Source organism: Myiozetetes cayanensis, unplaced genomic scaffold, assembly GCF_022539395.1.
Source record: "Myiozetetes cayanensis isolate MyiCay16 unplaced genomic scaffold, myiCay2020 scf5-8, whole genome shotgun sequence".
Lineage (NCBI taxonomy): Eukaryota > Metazoa > Chordata > Aves > Passeriformes > Tyrannidae > Myiozetetes > Myiozetetes cayanensis.
Window position 1 is genome coordinate 111,187,486 of NW_026087742.1, and position 25,562 is coordinate 111,213,047.

Consider the following 25,562-nt stretch of genomic DNA (forward strand, 5'->3'; position numbering starts at 1 on the left):
GGAAAGACCTTCCCCGGATCTTCGCTCGCGAAGACTGGCCATTATTATTTATTAATTAGGAGGAGAAGTCATCTCCAGGAACGACATGGACCTGCTGCAGCGAGTCCAGAGGAACCCATCAAGATGATCAGAGGGATGGAGCACCTCTCCTATGAGGAAAGGCTGAGAGACTTGGGGTTGTTCAGTCTGGAAAAGAGAAGACTTTGGGGTGACCTAATTGTGGCCTTCCAGTACCTGAAGGGAGCCAACAAGAAAGATGGAGAGAGACTATTTACAAGAGCTTGTAGTGACAGGACAAGGGGAAATGGCTTTAAACTGAAAGAGAGCAGGTTTACACTAAATATTAGGAAGAAATTCTTTACTGAGAGGGTGTTGAGGCCCTGGTACACGTTGCCCAGGGAAGTTGTGGATGCTCCATCCCTGGGAGTGTTCAAGGCCAGGTTGGACGGGGCTCTGAACAACCTGGTCTAGTGAAAAGTGTCCCTACCCATGGCAGGGAGGTTGGAGTTTGATGGTCTTTAAGGTCCCTTCCAACTCAAACCATTCTTCAGTTCTATAATTCTAAAGTTTTGCCTGCTGTTTTCTTTGGAAAAACAAAGCTGCATTCCCCCAGCAGCTTTTTGCATTTACCAGATTCTTTCCTATTATTGAGAAACATGCATGGCCTCCCCAAAAGTACACAGCAGAGTCACACTGGAATGGTTCAGGCGTCCTCTCTGATTGAATGTTGTATTGTCACCCATTATTACTCAAGGCTAGTCATAATATACATTAGCATTCATAAAGTTGGAACCTATTCAACCTGTCCACCCAGTAGCTGACTAACTGGACATTATTACTTGAAAAATAAATCTCACAAAAAAAGGAAAATAACCTGAGTACACTGAGTAACCCACCCTATGCCTTTATTTTCTCAAACATAAGCAGTACTAATACTGAATAAATTAACAAGTATTTAATCTGTAACAGCTTCTAAGCTTCTTAGAGAACAAGAACAGTGAAGACTTCAAAATTATTATTATTTTGCACTTTCATAACTGAAAGCAAAACTTTGAACGGGCAAGTATTTTCTACTAGTTAGAGGCAAATTTTTGTTATTCCTTTAAATAAAAACAGTGCTGTGTGCTTCAAGGGGAAACAAGTAACAGTAACAACAAGCTGTTTAGCACTTCTGTGCCAAATGCTCACAAGAATACTGAACACAGAACTGTGGCCAGTCAGAAGAAGACCTAAGGACACCTAAAGGGAAAGACTGATGTCTTTCAACCACTTTGATCGATATTGAAGAGAACAATTCCTATCCCAAGATGTTGCTTACACGGTGCTCCAGTCTGTTTAGATGCAGAGGGGAACCAGGTTCTAAAACATTCCCATAAATGAGATTAAGGCACAAGCAAGGCCAGATGCTGGATCCCAAAATGTTAATTCAACTTTATTTTGTAACACAAAAGAGCAGAGAGAAAGCAGGATGACAGAGAAGTGGGAAAAGCTAAGGGTAAGTGTTAAAAGCACAGGACAGGAGTTCCCAGCATCACAAAGTGCCGCTGGCTTGCAAGCTGGTAGATCTCTGCTGGGCTTCTTCCCTGGTCACCTTGGAACCTCCGAGGAATGAACTCAACCTGCAGGGTTACAGGGTGGCAGCAGCCCCCACAGGAGTCCCCAAACAGCCCCCCAAAGTCCCCAGGCACAGCCCTAAATACCCTCGCCGTGATACCCCCAGTATCTGAGCAAAGTCTTCACCAGTACCTGAGCAAAGGTCGCCCGGTACCAAGATGGGCCCTGATTCCCCAGCCTCCAAGCAAGATCCTGCCTGGCACAGCTTATTTGGGAGAGTAAGTCCTTGCCGTTTTCTTGATTGTAACAACTTTTAATCTTTTTTTTTTTTGCTCCTCTTGCTGGCGTGCTGGGTGCCTCCTGGAGCTTTTGCCAGTAGCTCGGCTCCTACAGCAGCCCAGCCTTTTTTTTAGCTCCATGCCGGAGACAATGGCGAAGCAGACTCCATCTTTTAGCCAGTCCATTACACCGGGGCTCTGCTTCCAGAAAGTGCAACTCAAGTTTGTACGAAAGCTAGCGGGAAACCAGAAGCACCCGACTGACGAAAAAGCCGCGCTCCCGACACGGGAGCCGGGGGGGAGGATGCCAGGTTGACGCTGAGAAACCTTTAGGCGCCGCTCAGATTTATCCCTGCTCTCCCAGGTCGGCAGCGCTGGGGTGGGTCTTTTAAAAGGTGTCGGAGGAAGCGCGGCCGAGACACCGCAATCCCCACCCACGGCCGCCCCCGCACATCCCGCACACCCCGCACACCCATCCGCCGTCCCGGCGCTGCCGCTGCCCCGGGGCCGCCCCCGCCGTCCGCTGCGGAGCCGCCTCGTCCCGTCCCGTCCCGTCCCACCCCATCCCGTCCCGTCCCGTCCCGTCCCGTCCCACCCCATCCCGTCCCGTCCCGCCCGGTCCTCTCAGCGCTTCCCCCGCCACCGCTTCCCCCCCGCTCCCTCCTCCTCCCGCCCCGCTCCATCCCGGTGCTCCGCGCGTCCTTCCCCGTGGGCTGGGTGCACGGCGAGAGCTCGCGTTGAAGCCCCTGGGAGAACAGACCTAAACCAAAGGAACCCCGAAAGCACACAGCGGCCGCCACCACCCCCAGGCAGTAAATCCCCGTCCTGACCTGCCGGGCTCTAAACTCTTCTTCCAGACGGATAGGGGTTTTTTTGGGGGGGGCTTCCCCCCACCCCTCTCCATCCTCAGGAAACATTTACATCAGTAGCTACAAAGCATTCTCCGGTGACTGATGAGAAGTTCTGAAAAGAGCTTTGTGTTCAATTACGAAGAATATTCGCTTTAGACGTAACGTATGTCCCATATCAGACAACGCTTTGCACGACAACTACCCCACAGGACAAAACGTTCTGTGTAAAAGCTTTAACTCTGTGGCTCGTTTGCTTTCAGAGGAAGAGGAATTTGGTGACACAGTGACCAGATCTGGCTGTGGGGAAGTCTCATTACACCTTCAGAGCTCTCACAACGGCCCTCAGTGAAGATGTCATCCTATAGGAGACCTTTTAAATTTAGTGAGCCACAGAAATTAATTTCTTCAATATTCTTTGGAAAAATGCACAATCCTATAGGTTTTTCACGTGGAATGCTCAATAAGAGATCCTACACAGCCATTGCTCCAAACCAACAGTACAATGTGAGCATACATGGATTAAAATACAATTAAAATCCTAACTGCCTATTTGAACATTTATTGCAACACTCCAGATCTGGCCACTCCTCATGAGCAAACTTCCTGTAGGTTCAGAGAGAACAAGACTGTATACCCTGCTCCAAAGAGCAGCAATTCCCACCCAGTAGGAAGCAGTGGGCAGTCTTGGAAAAGAGCAGCAGATTCGTGTCACAGATGAAATGTAGAGATTAGAGGATTAAAATTTTCTATCATGCGGTGCACACTTGGATATTTAATAATTACATAAATGAGGAGAAAACATTTGGAAAAGTGGGTCTTGAGCTTCTACTGGTATGACAGAAAAGATGTGCCATCAAAACAGGTCTCTCTTTTTAAGGAAAAAAATCCTTAGGGAAACAACATCTTGAGCAGTGGCACCGCACGGTACAATCTGTATTAACTTGTCATAATATGTTGGTTCCGTTGGTATGAATTTTTGATTGAATAATAAACTAAATATGAGCTTCAGAATACACAGCAATACCAAAGTGCTTGGAATACAGCACTTGGGGAGCACCTCTGATGTGGATTTTCTGATTCTTCTTGCTGAGATGTAAATGATTGCCAACCTCAGTTGCAGGTCACTATTTTAGGGCTTACCCATATTCTTCTCTTGTAAATGACAAATCATGGCACTACTTTTAAGAATGCACACACACTCAAATTCCTGAGAAAGGGTGATTCACTGTAAAGCTATCTGTGATCTGAATGAATGGGGGGAAAACCCCCCAAAACCCCAACACTCATTCAGATCTGGTTTGCTTCATTTAATTTACAGTGGGGTTTTTTTTCTTTTACTTCTTAATTTCAGTCATATTTTGCTTTCTGTGAGCAAGTACTGAGTCCTATTTTTTCTGGGGAAAACTCTGCACATCGTTAGCATTGCTTACTCTTTTTGTACTTCCTTGCCTTTAGTAATTTTATAATTTGGGACATTTACGATGCTTGTTATGGCACCTTCTGTGTTCAGGCTCAGAAAAATCCTTCTCACCAGCTTCCACAGAGCGCAATCTGGCTATCACTGGTCCAAGTGGCGGCATGTGGTGGCAGTGGGGAGAAAAGGTGGCAAGCTGCCAGCAACAAGTCCCATGGAAGCAGTTCTATACACCTGGCTCTTCCATTTTATAGAGTATCCACTTTATTCTGACGATGCTCCAGAAGTACAGAGACATTTTCAAACCAAATATTGCTTATGCCTTTCCCCCGGTGAACTGACTGGACGTGCAGTCCATGAAACTGGGGTTTAGAGCACGTGGTGCAATGACAGCTCTCAAATGAAATGTGTGTCGTGGCAGGACTTTCACTTCTGAATAATCATTCACCAGACAGAGTGATTAAGTGTCGGGCCTCATGATTGTTTTAGGAGCTTATTACTTGTATCCGTGCATATAGCAGTAAGGGAGTTTTTTCTTCTCTGCAGTGCTAAGAGGAAAAGCAAAACTGATTTGGGAAATAGCTCACATATATGGATGTTAAATATTAACATGATATGCTTGATTTAGGAATCTTTGGGTATTTCTAACATTTTGTTATAGTCCAACAGATTCCGGAAAGTTTACAGACAGCATTTCTCAGTGGAAATAAAAATTATTCTGCCTTTGCAGCAAGTGTAAATCTTGTTTCCTAATGTTAACATCACATTTCAGTAAATAAGAGATCGAAGAGTCTTTTTTCATTGTTTCAGCATATTATCGGTTTGCATTGACATGGGTGTTTTTAGTATGTCTTTGCACACCATTAATCACTGCTTGCGATGTGTTTTATCACATACTCTGGACCAACACAGAAAACATGAATAAAATCATAGAAAAAAAGAATGGCCTGGATTGGAAAGGACCTCAAAGATCACACCTTCCACCAGACCAGGTGGCTAAAAGCCCCATCCATTGCCTTGAACACCTCCAGGGATGTGGCATCCGCAACTTGCCTGGGCAACCTGTTCCAGTGCCTCACCACCCTCACAATAATTTCTTCCTAATACCTAATCTAAACCTACTCTCTTTCAGTTTGAAGCCATTCCCCCTTGTCCTGTCACTGTATGTCCTTTCAAAAAATCCCTCTCCATCATATCGGGGAAAATATCGGGCAAAAGTGAGAAACTAGAGAGCGAGAAACGTTGAACTTACTGGAGCTGCCTCTAACAGCCTCTCTTTTTTTTCATTTTCTGAGGGGAGTTGGGGAAGAGAGAGAGAGAAGTCATGGAGTTCAGCACACGGCTTTCCAGCTGTAAATCCCCCAAATTCGGGGGAGCAGTCGGACGGGGGGTGGTGCAGTACCTCATCCCTCCACCGGAGGGAGACACCGCCGCCGGCCCCTCCGCAAGCCCCGGGCCCGTCCCTGCATCATCATCATCCCTCTCTTCCCAACACGAGGGCTTCAAGCACGAAGCCTTCGCACGAAATTACAGCTAAAACAGCCCAGTAAAATATCAAATAATCTGCCTAAGAGGATCCTAAAGACACGAGAAGGACTTTGCCGGGTAACGGTAAAATTTCGCGGGGTTATCCGAGCTTTGGTGCGCACGCAAAGCCTTAAAGGGATTCGTGTGAATAACACCAGGAAGGTCTAAGCTTTTTAGTTCCACGGAAGTGGAAAATCCCACTTCAGGTTTCTGCACTCATAAGTCTCCTCATAAATAGGAAAGAGGGGAATGAAGAGTTTTGGTTTTAAACAACTGAAGTGCTGTCTGACTGAAATACAAGTGGGATGTAACACTTAAGTAATGATTCTTTTGGTGTCAAGTTAAGCCCTGCAATACATGTATAGAGATCTTACTAAATGAGTAACAGCAGGGTCTGCCCTCTATCTAGTAATAAAAAGCAAAACCAAAAATCTGTGGTCATCACCTTCTAAAGTTAATAAAAACAACCTATGAGAAAATGTATAGTAAAACACTTCATTATAAGAAACATTCCATTAAAATAATGTGATTCAACAAGTCTTCCTTGAGATTTTTCTTGACATTCTTAAACTGATTTTATTTATGAAAGGTGTTAAGAACTCACGTTCTTGCAAGTTTACTCAGTACAGCTGTGGAACTCTAGTTTTTCTTCCACTGCTCTGAGGAAAATTAAATATTGCAGATGTTATTCTCTATAAAGCCATACAGACAGAATCAGTTCCTCATTTGCAGATTATTTATTTTTTCCTACTGAGCTTCAAGGCAGTCATGATCATTAGGTAATGCTGGGGTTAAATAAACATGACCTATAGTGATCACAAGTCAGACGTTAATTGAAAGAGAGATTCTCATATCAATAAGTGAAAATCTAGGAACTGCACTTGAAATACTTCCAAAAAATCCCCTCTCTTCAGGAGCAAACATCTTAAATACACAAATGAAAAGGCAGACATATACCTGAAATTATATATTCCCTATCTTTGTGATATATTTTAACTAGACAGGCTGCCTTGCCAGGAGTTTAAAGCTGCTAGTGATTATAGACAATCAACAGGTTAAAGCCCATGAATTAATGGAAAATCCCGAAAACTGAAAATGACAACAACAAAAAAAATAGATGGAAAAAAAAATGAGGAAAAGAAATAAGTACTCTGAAAGTTTTATATTTACCCATTCCAGTTTCACATGTCCCCTCTCTCTCCACACTAACACCCATAGGTAAGGAGATGAACTGCCTGGATCCTGCACATGCACTGGCAGCATTTCTGCAGAGTGCAGCCCAGACAAGCCCACCTGCCAGGAATTCCCCTAAGGACAACTGCAAGAAACTTAAGAAGATTTGCATCCATTCATAAAAAGATCACACTGCTTAAGACAAAGCCAGTGTGGGACACGCTTACAGGAACCTGGGGTACTTTCAGGGCTAATTACCTCATTTCTCCAGAGCCCCAAGCCTATTCAATTCCCAGTTCTTATTGGAAAGGGGAGCACTGAACACCAAGTGTCTCATTGCTGGCCCTCATGCCAAGTAGATCACTCACTTCAGAGCAATCCCTGCAAACCAGAGTCATTATTGCCTGTTTCACATCACTAAGCTCTCCTCACCTCATGAAACCTCTCATCCTCCCATCCCATAAAAAGGGAAAAAAAATATCTCTTAAAACCCTTTAGTAGAGAACTATTGCCAAAGAGTATTTGAAACTTAAGAATGCTCTCTGCACCATGATCTAGTACAAAAGCCAACTTCACAGCTCTTATCCCTTGCTGTAAATACCCTGATACCACCATCAACCTCTCTGATGCTTCCCATGCTTCTTGCAATTATCCTCCCAGTCCATCACTCCAACCTGGGTGTTTCCTCAGCCTTGTACATGATAAAGGTCCACTGTAGTCAACAAGAACAGTCCTCCACCTACCCCACTGCCCCATTCCAGAGTCTCCCCCCAGATTAAACCTCAGCACATCTGAGCATCTAAGCACCAGTTGTTGTTATAAGACAATACCAACATCCCACAGCCAGCTTGTCGCAAGTAGAGACTTTTTAACAATGAGAAAAGAGAAACATCATGAAATTAAAAATAATTGGAAAGTCATGCATCTTTATTCCTCTCGTCTACAGCACCAGCATCTTATGAAACACTGCATATAGTGATAGAAAAAAAGAGTACATCTCAAACAGTTTTTATTTAAGCACTGCAAGATATTCAACAGGAATATTGTTACCTGTAAAACATGAAAATTTGTATGAGAGCTTTTCAAAATAAAGTCTTCTACAACTCTAGACCACGAGGAGTTTTTCAGAGCTACAGGTGGGAGCTGGGAACAGTTGTCTGTCTCTGAACACATCTTTTATCACAAGTCATTCAAAATTTCAAAGAGTATCTTAGATATTTTAGTGAAGAAAAACTACACTAGGGAAGAACACTTTGCATAGCTGTGTTTAAAGAGAAGGGAGTGTGGCATAATAGCCAGGCATAAAAACACCTAAGGTCCACTTTTATCTGTCACAATCAACAGATATTTTTATTTTGTACTTTTTCATTCGTAGTAAGGGTACTTATTACTGGTTTTCTGCTTTGTTTCCTTTCTCAGACATTATATAACAGGAATTAAGGAATCAGAGCCCTTTGAAGCACCCTTAGCACGTAAGAAGACTCCTTCACCAGGTTCTTATATACAAATAATGAAAGAAAAGGTGCATGAAACCAAGAGTGCTGCACAGTCCTCCTCCCCAGTCATCTGTTTCTGTCCCTGCTACCTGTGTTTGGGGTCATGGCCAGCATAGTTGTAGCTACTTCAGCTTTGCACATCTTTGGGGTTGTTTTTCTTTAAAGACATATTTCACTACCAAAACGTACAAAAGCAGCTACCCAAGGCTGAACGCAGTTTTTATCCTGAACTGTTGTACTGGTCCTTTAACTTTTTATGACTCATAGTTTAAGTATTTGGGAATTCCCCTCTAAATATGAGTTTGACACACTTGCATTATAGAAAGTTATTTTATTCAAAAAGTAACAAAATGCAACATTCATGCAATACCCAGGACTATATTTAACACCACACAATTGGTCTTTTTTTTTTTTTCTTTGCAATAAAGTTTCTAATTAAAGACAGATTTAAAAAAAAAAAATCAAGAACAAGACTGAATAGCAGAAGTAGCAGCATTGAAAGAGACAATCACAATGTTACACACCCAAGCAAGTCAGGAATATTTTTTTAAAACTATTCAAACAATGTAAGGCTGTTTATCTTCTCCCCTGGACCCCCCGGTCACATTAAAGAGTATACAGCTTCTCTCTTACCTGTGTGTGTGCTGAAGTGCCTTCTTGGTGGGCTGACTACTCATCAGGGATCCCCTGACTAAAGCCTGGAAAAAAATGAAAATAAAATCAGCTGACCACCCTCGCTCACTGGCTTCCAGCTTAAATACTCCTCTCCACAGCACTCTGTCATGTGAGGCAGGACAGAACCAGCTGTCATTGCTTCAGAAAAAGGGAAACGGGCCCCTCCGTTTCCACCTCCTTCCTTCCTCCTCTCTCACTCTTTCCTATCTGTCCCTGCCTCCGACCTCCTCCCTTTCTCGTTCTTCCACTTTGCTCATTCACTGCCCGCCCGGCTGGGGTCTCCCAGGGGAAGCCGCATTCCACAACGCACAAGCATTTCCCCTGCATCTCGAGGTTTCTCAACAAGCTGCCTACACACTTCTCTGGGGGGAAAAACCAAAAAAAAAAAAGGGAAAAAAATGAGAAAAAAAAAAAAAGGGGGGGGGGAAATTGTAAATCAGAGAGAAACAGAGAAAAGGCACCACATTCCACAACCCTCAGTCAGCCCTGGCAGACTGCGAGGCATTTTCAGTCACACACACACAGAGCACAAAATGCATTAGTCAGAGCTGAAAGACCACACACTTTGTACCACTACCACGCTAACAGGGAATGGTCTGAGCAGAGCTACAGGAAAAAGGAAAGGAGGGGTTCCTATCGGTGCTTCCATTTCGCAGGGGGGCAGCCACCTAAACGTCCGAAAAATTCGCAGGAAAAGGCCCAAAGTTGGCATTCCCGGCAGAAACAATGCGGGCGTGGGCAGCAGGGAAAGCTCCCCGCTCGGGGAGCGCGACCTTTGCCCAAAGGACTCCCCCTCCAGCGGAATGTGTCATTCCAAAGACTGCAAGACATTTATCTAAAAAATCAGAACTTCTATCTCCCCGACGGTTCGTTCATAGGAAACACAAGCCCAGAAAAAGTGAAAGTAATACAGCGTGATTCAGATTCCCCCAAACCACATGCACTTTCAATTCAAACTTCTCTCTTCTTCGCTGCTCCTTACAGTTCTGCAGCTGCATCCATCTATATTGGAGTTTTTGCTTCCTCTACTTACGCGGTTTCAACCCTCGGGGTACGCGGGGAATCTGATCAGCCAGAAGCGAGAGGAGCGTGAAAAAAGCCCTCCGTCCCTAATCCGAGTGACCTAATCGCTCATCTATCTGCTCACTGCTTCCGCCCCCCACACGCACTTATCCATCGCCCGAAGGCGTTTCAGGAGTACGTGTAACAGCTTAGGAGAAAACCCCCCCTTTTAAATCACATCAGAGAGAGAGAGAGAAGGGAGCTCACTGTGCCGGAGCACATCCTTCTGTCCGCTGAGAACAGCACCGCGGAGTCCCCAGCCCCGAATTCCCCGCCCTGCAGTGGGACCGTCCCTTTAACACCCCGACCAGACTCAGGGGCTTAAGTCAGAGTCAGAAAAGTATAGGGAGGCGGGGGGGAAGACGAGGGAGAACCCTTAACTGCCTGCACTGGAATTTCTCCTAAGGAAAGTCCGTGCTTTAATGTAAGACTGATACTAGATACCACAAAGAAACTTTTATTTCTGTACGCACATGACTCAGATACATTTTCTGTGTGGGTTATGCGGTTATGTTATGTTTCATCTTTAAAAACTGTTTCAAAGAGACCTTTAAACATTAGTTTTGAGAAAAACTTGATGTGTTTATGTACAGCGAGTGTTTTTAAGCTGCCTTTTATTGCACAACGCTATATACAGCAGAGACACTATTGTCTATGTTTTCATTATAGATATAACCTGCATCTAATACTAAACACAATAATCTGTAAAAATATTTATTTTAAATTACAACCCTAAATAGTTCCCAGAAAAGTAAACAAACTGAACCCTTCAGCAAAAACAGATCCTCTTAGTTATAATATTATTATTTGTCCTCTTCTCCCATTCTCTTGATTTTGAAAATACGTTTAGTCACTGTGTTATTGACTTAGATGCACTGGTTTATAAAACAAATGGTAGCTGCTGTTGTGTGGTATTTCAGCAGGGGAAGGCTGTCCAGAACTGCCTCGGAGACTGAACACTGTCGCCATTATAACAAAAGCATTAAAATGAATAATTCATGAGCAGAGGAAGTACCCTACTATTAAAAGGCACCGACTATTTCATGAATTGTCCAAAAGCTACCCCTTTTACTGCCCAGTTCCTCTAGCTACTTAATCATTCTTAATTTTTCTAAAATAGCATCAAGTAGTAATTAACAGAAACACATGGACCAGTTGTAGGAGACTTTCCTGAGGAGTAAGAAATGAAAGCTACAAAAGGAGCCAGAGAGAGGAAAAAGGAAGAGAAAAAAAAAGGTGTTTATATTTGATCTTGGATATATTAAGGAAACAAGACTTCAAACTTCAAGAGGCTTTTCCAAATTGTGCTTTGAAATCCTGAAAGGGAAGAACATCGATAAATGCAAAACCAAGGGCAATCAGTTGGTCCTTTACCTTTATCTGGTGCCTTCCTTTTCAGGATCCCAAGGCATCATGACAACACTCAGGGACTGAAAAGCCTCCTAACAAAGTACTTACAGAACTTAGCTCCTGTTTATAGGTGCAGAAAATAAGGCCTCAAGAAGACTGAGGCAAGAATAGAGCTTCATCCCTCAGTTACCAGTCCTGTGCCCAATAAAAAGAGCAACTGCCTTGCTTTATACTAACAAGCATCACAAGGTTCCACAGTCTTGTGAGATTTAACCTAATAAAATGAACAGTGGTGCACAGGCATCTTCTGCAGGGATAGAGAAATTATTCGAACCATTAACTCAACATTACACCAGAAAAATTTACAAACTTACATGTTGAACGACATATTTAAAGAATTTGACCTAGAATAGCAAAGTATATCTGCTCATATTTCACTGCTGCAGGAGACACACACACTGTGCCTGGAAAGACATTTATTTATAATATCCACTTTCAAACGTTTCAAGACATCAAAAATTGATACACTAACATCAATAAACTTATCAGATTTCATTTGAATCAACATCTAGTTCTTGAAATTCAAGAAACTGTACCTCAAAGACATTTTGCTCAAGGGACAGTATTCCACAGTGTTGAGCAAAAGCCATGCTAAGGATCCTTACTTACATGAGTCACTTCTAGGTGTCCTACTCTCTTGCACTACTGGGATAAACTCGAACACAATCCTTATTCCAAGGCTCTCATTGCAACAAGTTCACCAATTATGTGGTAGCAAACCATACTCAAGCTAGAACATTATGGATGGAATGAAAGCATTAGGTGTAACTTTGCAAGACCAGACACTGGTACTGGTCAACTTACTGATTCTCCTGGATTTTTATTTTTAAACCAGTCAGCTTTTTTGCAGAACTTTGGTAGCCACATTTCTGATTGTGACTTTGAAGTTTCTAATTCTCAGAAGAACCTGTTTGGTTGGATATTTTTTTAGTCCAGTAGTACCTATCTGAGAAAGATGCTCTCTTGATCCAGTATTAGATGGATGACTTCTGTTCTGCCAAAAATCTGCCCTTCAGTCAGCTCAGAGCTGCTCCCACAGCAAGCCCTTGCAGGAACAGGGAAATGCTTTTTAACAACTAGAACAATCTGTACAGTTAACCATATTTTTAGTCTGCAGCCCCCAAGGAACTGTGAGGAGAACTGAACTACAAAACAAATATAAAAGAACCCACAACTGGTTGTTAAATATAATTAATATAGCCCAGCTCACAGCAAGCAGGTTTATTGTAACTAATCAACTATTTCAGTACAAATGACCATTAATGGTTTGATAACTTTTAGCAGGAAGAAAGAGGAGGAAAAACCACAAAGTACTTAGGATAACTATTCCAAAGATGGAAGAAGTTCACTCTTTTTAAAACTTCACCCAAAAAACGCAGTTAAATAAAGAAGAAATGTTATGAACACTTCAAATTTATCTTCTTCAAAATATTTATCTTGAGTCAACTCTACAGGAGAAATTCTCTGTTGATGTAAGCCAGTATTAGTGTGTTCACCAAACCAGCAACCTCCATCAGGGCATCCAGACTACTGAGTCACTACCTAAACACAAATGTTCCAGAGAACAAATAGCATCAAATAAACTATTTCAGAGAAAACAATGCCAGAAGTGAGTTTACCACTAATTCTACTTGCAGGTAGGTTAAAACCCCACTCCCTCCCCCAAACCAAACCAGTAAGGAAAACAAAAATTCTTCATGTCCATAAACAGATGAAAATTTTGAAATGCAAGGAATTTAATTAACATTTTGCTGCTTAGACAAGCCAGAAAAGTTGGAGAAGAGACTTTAGTACAGTAGTAACAATCAGATTCACACAGTGTTCAATATGAACAACTGTCTCAAAACTACATTATGGCCACAAGCAAGAATGAATGGAATTATATATAAATACACATCAAAGTAATGAAAGTCAAGTGAAAAAGAAAAAAAATTAAATACATCAGAGGGAAAAGAACTGTCCAACTATCCAAGAATAATCCATCTGATCGCAGTGTGCCAAAAATCTGGTCAGACAATGTGTACAAATCTGTATCTAGGAGCTTAGGTAAGTTTAGAAAGTTTTGGTATTTGTTTTGCCTGCAGTGAGAAGACTTATATTCCAGAGAGCAGTGATGTTCTGCCACAATAGCTGTTGTTTGCTGGTATCAGCAAGCACCAGAGTTGTGTAGACTGTGCAATGCAGCACGGAAACGGGAATTATTCATGGACCTTTCAGCACTTCAGAGGAACAGTACGACTATTAACCATGGCTTTTAAAATAAAAAATAATTTAGGCACTAACATAAATAATTGTTATAAATAAAAAATAAATTTTAGAAGACATTTTGAGGGCTAAATAAGCAGAGGCAGATGGAACAGTAGTGAAGGGCAGCAGAACAGTTATTTCCACCTTCTTTATTGTTAAAGAAATACCATAGAGGAGGTCTCTCACCTCAACTGCGAGATCACAGAATAGCTGAGGTTGGAAGAAAGCTCTGGAGGTCGTCTGGTCCAACTTCCCTGTTAAAGCAGGGCCACCTACAGACCATTCCTGAGGGAAATCTCCAGACAGCTTTTGAACACCTCCAAGAACAGGGACTCTACAATCTCTCTGGGGAACCTGTGCCAGTGTTCAGTCACCCTCACAGTGAAAAAGTGATTCCTAATGTTCAGATGGAGCCTCCTGTGATTCAGTTTGTGCTCACTGCTGTCCCTTTATCGTATTGTGGCCCCTTCACTTGACTCTTTCCACCTCTCCCTTTCAGTGGGGAGTCCAAAACTGGACCCAGCACTCCAGGTGTGGCCTTACTAGGGCTTAGCAGAGGGGAAGGGTCACCTCCCTCCATCTGCTGACAGCACCTCTCCTAATGTAGCCAAGGATACAATTAGCCTGCAAGGCAAGGGCACATTGCTGACTTCTGTTCTCCAGCACCCCTGGACCTTTTCTGGAGAGCTGCTTTCCAGCCCCCAGGATGTACTGGTGCATGAGGCTGTTGTCCCCCTCCCCAGGTGCAGGACCTTGTGCTTGCCCATGCAGGTCCTTCAGGTATTACAGTTCTTTCAGGGCATTATGAAAAGTTACGTATTTGGACTAAGGTGCACGCTGCTTTCATTAATACCATCGTTTCCTACTGCCAACCACAGGCTGGACTTTATGAAAGAGATTTTTTCTTTCCTTCCCTCCTTGACAAGGAATCCCTCAGCCTCTCATTACTCTCTTCCTCTCTCTCAAATATCAGTTATTCCCTGGAGTAGAAAAGCTAAGATATTAGTGACAGATCATTTCTGTTACCCTGACATTTCCTGTCTCGTCCATTACATTTCAGTATTTTGAGAGAGTGGGCTTAGAATAGAGAACTTAGAGGAAAAACATGCATAGAACATTTACACAATTAAAAGTAGTAAAGTTGTTCAGGTATTTGTTTGTAGAATGTTCTCGTGGTGCTTTCAAACAGAACTGAAGCAGCAAGAGAGCTTTGAGTTTGACTGATGAACTTGAAGCATCCCACTGCAGTCTCTGAAGTGTCACATCGTCATAAGAAGCTAAGGAGAGTAGAAAATGTTTTCTTCTGGGTCTCACTATGAGACAATCTACTGCCAAATGGGCTAGCTAGTAACCGAACAAAGAGCTTCTCTGGCACAAAAAATGGCAACAGCAAATTCACTTCAGATTTTATGGGTGCAGATCAGTTCCTCCAGTCCAGGTCTCTGGTGCCAAGCCTCCCCTGACCTCCTGCAGACAGCTCTCCAAACTCCAAAGGGCTCAGGATCTGCCCCCAGACCTGCACACCCCCATGCAAAGCCCTTGGACACACTGCAGCACCTCAAACATCATTAGATAACAATCTGTAGGCAATCAAAACCCACCCTAAGCTCCCCAAACCACAACGTGACTCTTTTTCATGCCCATAGTTAAGTAAGTTGGGCGAGATGTGTGTCCAAGGCCCCAAATCTCTTTATCCACACAAGTGCATACACTGTCTGCCCCAAAGCAAGAACAATTATGTTCAGCCATAAACTAGAAACTGCTTATAATTCAACAAGGAACAGAGGCAAATGCAGCCCATTTTATCACTGCACAAAAAGGGAAACAAATTAGGAGACCTGCTATTTTTTCCTACATCACAAAGTTCACCCCAAACCCTTCAGATACTGGCAGCACAAGAAAAATCAGCCAAAACATAACAGAGTCTTTCACCTGTGCTTCATATTCACAATGAAATTTCATACTCTCTGTCCCACAAAAATAATTACGTTGTCAGGGCTTGGATTTTCCTCACATCTTTTTTTCCAGTGCTCTCCATATTCTGAAGTCCTGTTTTATACTCTGAAATATTTACAAACCCATGATCTTTCTAATTAAGAAAAAAAAAAGGGGGGGGAGGTATCTTAAAAATTTCTTCTTTATAATCAATACATTTTGAAAACAATGAAAAGCATCTCCATACATGTCTAAGAATACAAACACAATCACTTGGATCAGAAAACTGTAGGGGTATTGTAGCTCTCAAGTGACCCCTCAAGGACTAGCGTCAGTTTAAGTATATTGGAATGTATTCTGCTCCCTTAGAGAGGCCAATAGAGCCAATCAAGGGACACAGTACCAATAATGACTCATTTCTGTTGTAGTGTTTTCAGGGGATGCTGCAGTTTCAGGTTTTTGATGTTGACATCTTCTCTTTAAAACACAATTATCAATTTTGTGACTGTGGTGTGAATGGATACCCTTAAACACTCCTTTTGGACAGAGGAAAAGAAGGGGGAACCTTGGCAAACTGAATGAAAGCCAGTTTTCAAGCAAGGGTGTAGAGGAAGAACAGGACAGAGAGAAGGAAGAGGAGTTACATCCCAAGGAATGTAAAATTTGCTTATGCAAGTCTTTAGATATGATGTCCATTGCACCTAAACAAACAGAACTGAAACCCGTGATCTTGAAAGAGATTATCTCAATTACTTTCTAAATCTTTCTTTCAGGTTGTTAGACAGATGGAGGCACATGTGGGCTTGCCAAGTGACCAGCTTTTTAGAACTCTTTTTAACTACTTACATTAGAAAAACTTTATTGCTGAATTAGCATTCCTGGCTACTTAACGTTTTTTATGGAATCATTAACGAGAGGTAATAAGGCTTACAGGTCTGTAAAGTATTAGTACTTCTAAAAAGTATGATGCACAAAAGGTATCCTAAGCAGCTGAGAAGCTGATTACTCAAAAGGCAAATGGGGCCAGACTGAAGGACCCTTGTGCAACTGGAAGTCCACCTTGCTTTAGGTGTGCACACATCGTGACAATAGTCCTCAGTTACTGTTCAAAACCTAGTTTTGTTCTCTTTTTTTCCCCTGAACAGGTCGATCCTATTCAGTGCACAAGTTCACAAGCTGTTTGCTCAATGAGCAAAGTGGTATTTCAGTTTCCTCTGCCATTCATCCCATGGCCAAAGACTTTCCTGCCATATCCTTTTTTAATTCCAGCTTTGAGAGCAAATTTTTTTGTGGACTTATCACCACTTTATGTATACTAGAAAAATTAATTTCATAATATTTATAAGTGCCACCTCCCTATCAAAAAGAGACAAGAACTATCTTAATTTTACACTTTGAGGTGTAAATGAGTGCAAGGCTTGGATGATGTGATCATTCAATTTAAGCTATAGCAAATAAAATGAGAAGTGGTGCCAGGTGACCTTAACAGGCTGAGCTGTAAACTCCAAAGCCACCTCAGCCATCCCCACAGCAAGACCCTCCAACATCTCTTGGCTAAGGGCAATCATCTCTGAGGAAGGTGTCTCCAACCAGGAGTCAGAGACCTTCAAAATGTAGCTGTCACTGACCTATCTCACTGAAGGAGAAGACTGCACAGCAGTGCCAAAAATCAAGCAGCCAGATTCTCTGAAAATGGCATAAAGGAGCAGGGAAAACAGTTTTCCAGCAGTGGTGGGGGACCAGACTCTGTCTTGCAGATCTCTGTGATAGAGGCAGAAACAAAGTCTCTGGGCACCACTCAGCTGTCCTTCCCTTAAGTCTTCCTTTCTTTGCAAACTTCTCTCATTCACAGCACACCTTTCACAGTCAAATCTGATGCATCCCCATGCAAATCCACCTGATCTAGTGAGTGGAGGAAGGAAGTCCTGTGGAATAAATATTATGTGTACATGTAATTAGATCCTCTAACACAGCTGTATAATCAGAGTTATAGTGAGCAGAGACAGCACTGACAAAATTAATTCCAACTTTGTATAATTTTCAGCACCTATCTTATTATTTTACTACCTTATTATTCAATGTATTTTTATTCAGTATATTTTTAAATAGGGGGAAAATGTAGTAGAGATACTCCTAGGCAAGTGGCATAGTGTGGAACACTTGAGTGCACACTACAGTGCTTATCATTTGTGCTGCTGGAGGGAATGATTAAAGCAGTAAGATGCTGTCTTCCATGTAAGCCATCATTCTGACTGTGGGTCAGCTACAAAAGACATTTAGGGAAAGATGGCAGGCTGTGCTCAGAAATCTTTGGCTCTTCACTGCAGGGAGCAGTGCACCTGAATTGCACACAACTGTTGACCCATTTCCTCAGCATTGATGTCTTCTGTTTTTATACCCTTCATTTTTTTCCTTACAAGACTTGTTCTTTACCCACTCTTAAGCTTCCAAGCACTGGCCTTCATCACTGTCATGCTTTCCCATTCCCCCCAGTTCCTCATTTTGTTCCATTCTCTGGTCCATTAGGTTCTCATGTGTCTGTTCTACTCTCCCTCTTGAGACTTCTTTCTTCAATTCCCTAATTTCCCCTCACAAAATGGCCACTCCTTATGTCCCCAGCTGATGTCATTTCCTGTGCTTCTTTCACATCTTAGATCTTTGTTCTGGATTTCTCTCCTCAGGGACCCTCTCTCAGTTCTTATACAGTTAAAAGCCCAGTCCCAGTACACTCAGTCCCCATCAGGGCCATTATTTCATTCTCTCTGCACTCTGTATTCCACAGTCCATCTTATGTATCCACTGCATTAAAGTCAGGATTTTACCTGAAAAGCTGTAAGATTAAGTTAAAGAGGGTATTTGATCTCAGTTGTAATGGCCAGGGTCCACACTACAAGGTACAGCAGGTTATTTCCAATTTTAAGTATACTTGTCAAGAGCAAAGTAAAAGGATGCTGCCTCACCTTCAAGTTTCAAATCTCATAACACAAGCAAAACAGCACTAAAACTACAGAAAATAGTCACAAATAACTGAACTTATTCCAGCTGACAATTTAATTCCTCCTCCTCCTCCTTACCTTCAACAATATTTGCCCAAGGCAGAGACATGATGAACAACTGGTGTGGTGTGGTGGAGTCATGCTCTAAAGGAGAGCAGGCTCTTGTGAACAGAGAAATTGTCCATTTGTCTCTCTTTCCATCCTTTACTCCCCAGCATGATCAATTCTCCTCTGTGCCCTCCAGCACGGACGAGGAGTGCAGCTGACACATTTTCCAGGGTCGGGTGTAGACTCTACCTCCAGTAGAGTCACACAGCTCAGGAGCTGCATCTGGTTCCTTCAACCACACTCCAGAGAACTGCAGTGGTGGCCTCAAGGAGCAGCTGAACAACACAGCATTCCAAGGTGTGGATGTCACAGCGATGGATAAACACGGAACAGCAGCCACGGGAAAGAGAAAGTGCCCTTCTAACAGCTTCCCATTTCCCTGTCAGAGAGCACAGGTCTGCCCTGTCCCTCCCACCAGACTGCTCGTGACAGTCATCTCTCCATGTCCTTATCTCATTATTACTCATAAGCCTTTCACTATATAATTTCTCTCCTCTGTCCAGCTGAGGAGGGGAGTGAGGGAGTGGCTTTGGTGGGCAACTGGCAGCCAGCCCAGGTCAAACCACGACAGACCCCAGCCCCATCTTTCCCGGCAGAGCACTTGTGAACAGCTGGAGGGGCAGGGTGAAGTGGGCATGGTCCTGACCACACCATCTAGACACAACTCTCAGCTGTACAGTGACCTTCTAGGCCCTGATTTTCAGGATCAAACCAACAGAGGTGACCGCACCTAAATCCTGGAGGGTGTCTGTAAGTGAAAATGGATGTTTCCTAGATTAATTTTACAGTTCAGATTTACAGCACCACTTAAAGCAGGCTTTTGTTATTTATTACAAATTTAATTGTATTTTATTTTGTAGTCATTTTATATTACATATGTTTTTGTAAAATGTGGCTATTTTACTTTTTAATGTTCTGAAAGGCTGTCTTAAAAGTTTATATGAACCAAACTATTTGTGTATAATTACACTTTTATTATTTTTAAAAGAACTCTTAATCCACTCGACAAAAAAAAAAAAAAATCTTTTTTGTTTTAAGAAAACAAAAGAGACGAAGCCAAAACATGCAAGATATTGTGCTGACATTCCACTTTTGAAAAATAAAAGCTAAGGATAGTTTTCTAACAAAGCTTTCACAAATTATTCCTACTTTAATTAAATCCCTCTTTGCTGGAAACTAACAAAACGCCATTAAGATCAGAAGACAGTTATTATCTTTCAGTCTTTTTTCCTTTTGTATAATACATTATTACCTAAGTTTCAGTGATTCTTGCTGCGTTATCCACCTCTCCTTTAAAGAAAATACTCTGTAACCATAGCAATACCTTCCCACCCTGGTATTATTTCCCGCTGGTTTGTTCTAGGCTTTTGCACATAGCAACCACAGCAATCCTCAGCCCAAACTGTCAACTTCTTCTTGGCAACTTTTAGCAAAACTGGTGTATCTGTATAAACTACCAAGCACGCGGCTTTACATCTTCAAAACAAGATTAATACCTATGTTCTTAATAAACTGAGTATTTGAAAGTGTAATGTTAACTGTGTGTGGTTTTTATAACACCACAAATACGAGATGTTTATATTCTAGACGGTGTCTTCTAGTTTTGTCATTTTTCTGCAGAGCTTGGACAAAAAACCAATAAGCAGCTTTGTGACCTCTCACTGTCATTCACTGAACTCGCAACACAACATTAAGCTCGTGCTTCAGATCCACCCCATTTTAAACTGAACTCATGTAGAGGAACACCAGCTATGCCTTCTACACTCCACCACTTGGGCTGCAGGTTCACAGATGCAGCACCGATTCTACAAGGCTTTATTAAATTTAAGATCTAAGCACTCGCCCTTCAGAAGTCACAGTGCAGAGGGCTGATCCTAATCGTGTGCATAAATTTGTAATACTACCCAAGAAAGCCACGCTAGTGACCTACATGTGTGGGTATTTGCAGAAGGATGCACACCAGATTCAGCAAGTCCAAGTCAAACAACCCCAAATTCCTTATATTATTTCACTATTCATCATGTAATGCCATTAAGCTTCTCAAGTCTGAGCTGACTATCAGTGTTCTTCTTGATCACTCTTTACTGTCGAAGTTGTAACTGAAGAGAAACAATTTTTTCCACTATGGAAGGAAAAGCACATGACAGAACAGAGCACTAAAAAACCCCACTTAAAACCAACCGAGGCCGGTTTTTCTTCAACACCTTTTAAATAGTATTTGAAGTTGCTGCATAATACTAATAACAAAAGCACCAATATATTTCGAGATTTAGCTGAATTTTGCTACTAACTTAGTTTTCATAAACTGCATTGTAAGTTACGGTCAGTGAACCATGGTGAAGCAGCACGAGGTACATGTGGGAGCAACAGTGATTTAATACACTGGTGTATTACTGGGCATCCTCTCACCCCGCTGCAGTCAACAGGGCCTTTGCCAGGGACTTCAGTGTCAAAATTTTACCCCCACTCATTATTTTTCCATGTGAATCACCCAGTGATATTCCCTTTGTATGTTCTCTATCAGGGGAATTCCAGAAGAGGAATCAGATACACGGGACAAGTACAATTGCAAATCACCTACTGAGAGGGGCATTACCATTGAAGAAAAAAAAATATTTTGTCTCTGTCACAATGACAGAAATAACCAGAAGAAGTTGCACAGGTATCAAATATATGTGTGTGTATATATATATATATGTACACCCCCCTACATATATTTTTTTATATATATATTTAACTCCCATATTTTTAATATATATACAAACATGATGTATATATATACACATATAAATAAAACATAAGGGATATATATCAGACAAAAATTCAAAGTACTTAATACATTGGTGAGATCTGGCAAAAAATAAAAAATAAAAGGGAAAGGTTACTCACTAAGCCAGTATCAGCTAGCTAGCACTTTTTTGAGTCTAAAATGCCACAAAATAAAACAATGGTATAACTCAATTTTTATAGAACAATTATTCCAGGAAGGAGAGGAAAGACTACAGATTACCCAACTGTTTTAAATGTTGGTTATAGCTCAGCCTTATTTATATTCTAATTTATGGACACAGCAGATATCCACACATAAGCAATTCCTCTAAAACCATCAGTCAGTTGGGAGGCCACACTAGAGGAATACAGCCTAGCCAGATGGTCCAATACAGGAATACAGGAACACATTCCTGATGGAAAACACCATGTTGACACCACTGTTGCCTGTGGGTATGTTTTGGTTTCTTTTTTTTTTTTTTTTTCTTCAATAAAATGCATACGGAAGATCTTTATTGTTAGTTAGATCTTTATGTATACAGAAGAGAAAACAGGAGTCCAGACTAGGAAATAGAAAGGAGATAAAGGCATTTATTTACTTTTACTATAACATCTACAGAAGAGGACAAAATAAACTTGTATTTTGTAGTTCTGGTACTTAGCCTAAGTAAATTTTATGAAGATTACTCATAAATTTGTGTCTCTGTGTCATAAATTCATGAATCTCTGTTCACTAAAAGATTAGCAGAAATACAGAAACTAAAAGGGAATTTTGTCACCAGAACATCTCAAAATTAAGACTGTGGAAACCAGCAGAGCAAAGTGCCCTACCACTGCACAGTAAAATACTACTTTGTACTTAATCAGCTGTTATGTTCAATTTGTGGGAAGATTTCCAACCAGAATCCTTCAAATGAGGATCATGAATAGGGAGAAAAGGAGATACAATTTTCTTTTTTTTTTTCCAAAAATGAAGGTGGTAATACTTTTATTAAATCTTAACTCAAATAATGTTTGGGGGTTTTTTTAACATGTTGATCAAATACATTATGAAAACCAAATATTACTTGCTTCATTTAACTTTATGAGGGTATGGTGGGAAATGACATTCTCTCCAATCAGGGATTTTTGAAGGTATCCACTTCATTGATCTCTTAACAACAAATGCAATTACATTTTACTCTAAAATAATCAAATATTCTCTTCCTTGCTATAAAAGCTGTTTTGCTTTGAATGTACACACTCTGGTTGTTTTATCATCTCCTAAAGACACTGTTTGCTAGAAGTCACCATCCTCATTTAGAAAAGTGGAGGATTTTCTGACTCTTTATGAGATTTACAGAGAGACCTAAAGAAAATGGAGTAATTGAGAATAATTTAAAATTTGAAGTTTTAACTCAATCCACAAGGCTAAGGAAAATGTATTTTTTTTAATCTATTATTATTTCCTATAAGCTTATGAAGGATTTACAGTAGTTTTAAATAACAAACATTTTGCCAAGGTGCTCTTGCCCCAGCCACAAGAAATAACTTTGAGAACTTTTGCAGGAATTGAATATGAAATGAAGTCAATATTTTTCCAATGAAATGTCAGGTTAAAACAACGTATCTTTTAATTTTGTTTCTGTTTATGGTAGTTCAGGTTGACATGACTGTAACAAGACTTCAAAAATTTGCTTAATACTTAGGTACATCTTGTGCTTCTTCTAAAGATAGGTCCTTAATGACATTCATTATTCCTTGCAAGAAGTTTCCCTTTCTTGTTCTTATTTCATGTGTTTGGAGACCTTTAATATTTATCCCTTTTTTTTTAGAGGATACTTCCAGAGAGGTCTATCTTTTGGAAGATGTGAAAGTCTTGTCTGTAATATTTGTTGTGGTTTGCTTTTTTTTTTAACTAGCTTTCTTGCTTTTAATTGTAAATGTCTCATTACAAGGACCATCCAGATATGATTTACATACTTCCCCATAAATTAAGAATGAGTATTGCTTTAATGTTAGTCTGTTCGAAGAATGATTTTCCTTTCCAATTTTCTGAAGTCTAAGAACCCTCTTTCAGAAAACCTGCTGTAACTAGATCTCATACAGGGACAGCAAATGATCCAATAACCACTGGAAAAATAAAGAAGTGCTAAAGGAATCAAGGAGAGAGCGAGGTCTGTGACAGACACAGGTATTTTGGGAAATTAAATAACATTCTTTAATTATAAATCCATCACTTAAAAAAAAATCTGTTTGTATCCCATTCTTACTGGAAAGTGTGAACCAAACCTGCAATTTAACCAGCTTTGAAACTTGCAAGAGAAGGAAGACACAGCCCTGTTTGGGACCTACACATTAACCATTGTGCTCCTATTAGGATGTATTATCACACAGTATCCAACTTTATCAATCCTGGCCTCAATTCAAATATGCCGTTAGATGCCTTACTAAGTGCTTCACTAAACTGAGCCTTTAATGCTATTTAAAACTAACTTAATATAGAAAAGAGCTATAGATTAACTGACACATCTCTTGCCTTTTTTGTTTCAATCACTTCTATTTAAGTGCACTGCTCTCTGGGGAATATAAAAACTAGAGGGAGGAGGGAGGGAGAGAAGTCGAATCTCAGCAAGTTGTGTTTGACCTGGAATTGAAAATTAAAAAATTCAAACACTAGACTGTTCCAGACCTCAGGCTGTCTGATTCTTCCAGTCTCACGTAATCTATTCAATAGTTAAGTCTCACTCCCTATTACTCCTTAATAGTGGTTGTGCCTTTTATTGAATTCCTCAGAGCAAATCATCTAAAACTGGCTTTGAATGACCATGTGGCTCCTGGAGTTGATTTGGAAATCCCGAAAACAAGACACGTACCGGCATTTGAGCAGCTGGCCACAAAATGACAGCCTCGGGCAGGAACTCTGTGGTACAGGCAGCAGTGCCAGAATTCAGCTCCCTCTCATACCACCTGATGTCTCAGCCATGAGACCCTTCTCTGTCCTTGTCCAATGCCTTGTCAATCACACTTTCCCCCACCTCCTGTGACAAGGGGAGATTTAGAGATGAGATGTTCTTGAAGCACAGCACACGTACCATTAGTGGGATTCTGGCTACTTCAAAACGATAACTGAGGGCTGCCCACGGAGCCCAGCACCTCCTCTGGAGTACAGGGGAAAATGGTGTGGAGCCAGGAACAGCTGCCACACTGCTGGGGTAGGAAACAGGGAACCCCCCACCCCGAGGAGTTTTCTGAGGGCACTAAACATATGTTAAGTCCCAGAGGCTGCTGTTGCCACAAGTGCTGTTGCCCAAAAGAGGGGATTTGGAGACGGGTGGCAGGAACCCCTGGGGAAGAGAGAAGGTTGCCCAGGGCAGACAGATGTCTGTTACAGCTTTGTGCTAACAAACTATCCCACTGGACCATCTCTTGTGAACATCTCATTAACTGCATATCCCTGGTTCATCCTAAAATACACCTATGATGAAATGATGGTGTTTAATTCCAGGAAAAAAAAAAAACACCAACAAAAAACCCAACCCAAATCACAATACTTAACATTTATTAGATTTTACAGCAGCACATACAGTGAGGAAAACAGGATTAAAGTAACAGATGCAACCTTGATTTCAGCACTTCCCAGTACTGGTGGCCTGGCTTTGCCACCTTAGCATGTCTTTTAAAGTGCATTGTGTACGTGCAAAGTTTCCTCAACTTTACAGGAGGGAAAAAAAAAAGCAATCAAGCCAGGCAGACAAGTTCCTTTTTTCTAATGGCAATTTATGGACAATTGCTCACCTGAGAGACACACTAAGAGCATTAAGGTTCAGTTCTGTTGCTTAAGTTAATCAGGAAGCCAAAGCCAGTATTTAAGTATCATCTTTTGCAGTGTTAGAAGAGAAAGTGGAACCCAGAAATCTTGTGTTTCAGGCAGTGTTCTAGAAAGCAGCAGCATCCAACCTCCCCATGCTTGTCCCTCACCTACTGCCATCTTGTCCTCATTATCAGCCTGACTTAATGTTTCCCTTTCCTGTGTTCACAGCAAGTCTGGCCCTATTTCATGCCTGTTTTGCTGCTTGCACTTGACT

The 25,562-nt window shown here is 41.5% G+C and overlaps 1 long non-coding RNA gene across 1 annotated transcript in view; it reads right to left on the reverse strand.

Annotated features, from left to right (window-relative positions):
• Positions 1 to 2,569: 2,569 nt before the first annotated feature.
• LOC126648406 (uncharacterized) overlaps positions 2,570 to 25,562 on the reverse strand; it is a 41,885-nt gene continuing 18,892 nt past the window's right edge. The window contains exon 3 of the long non-coding RNA XR_007630801.1: positions 2,570 to 8,991. This is a non-coding gene — a long non-coding RNA (uncharacterized LOC126648406). The remainder of the gene's footprint in view (positions 8,992 to 25,562) is intronic.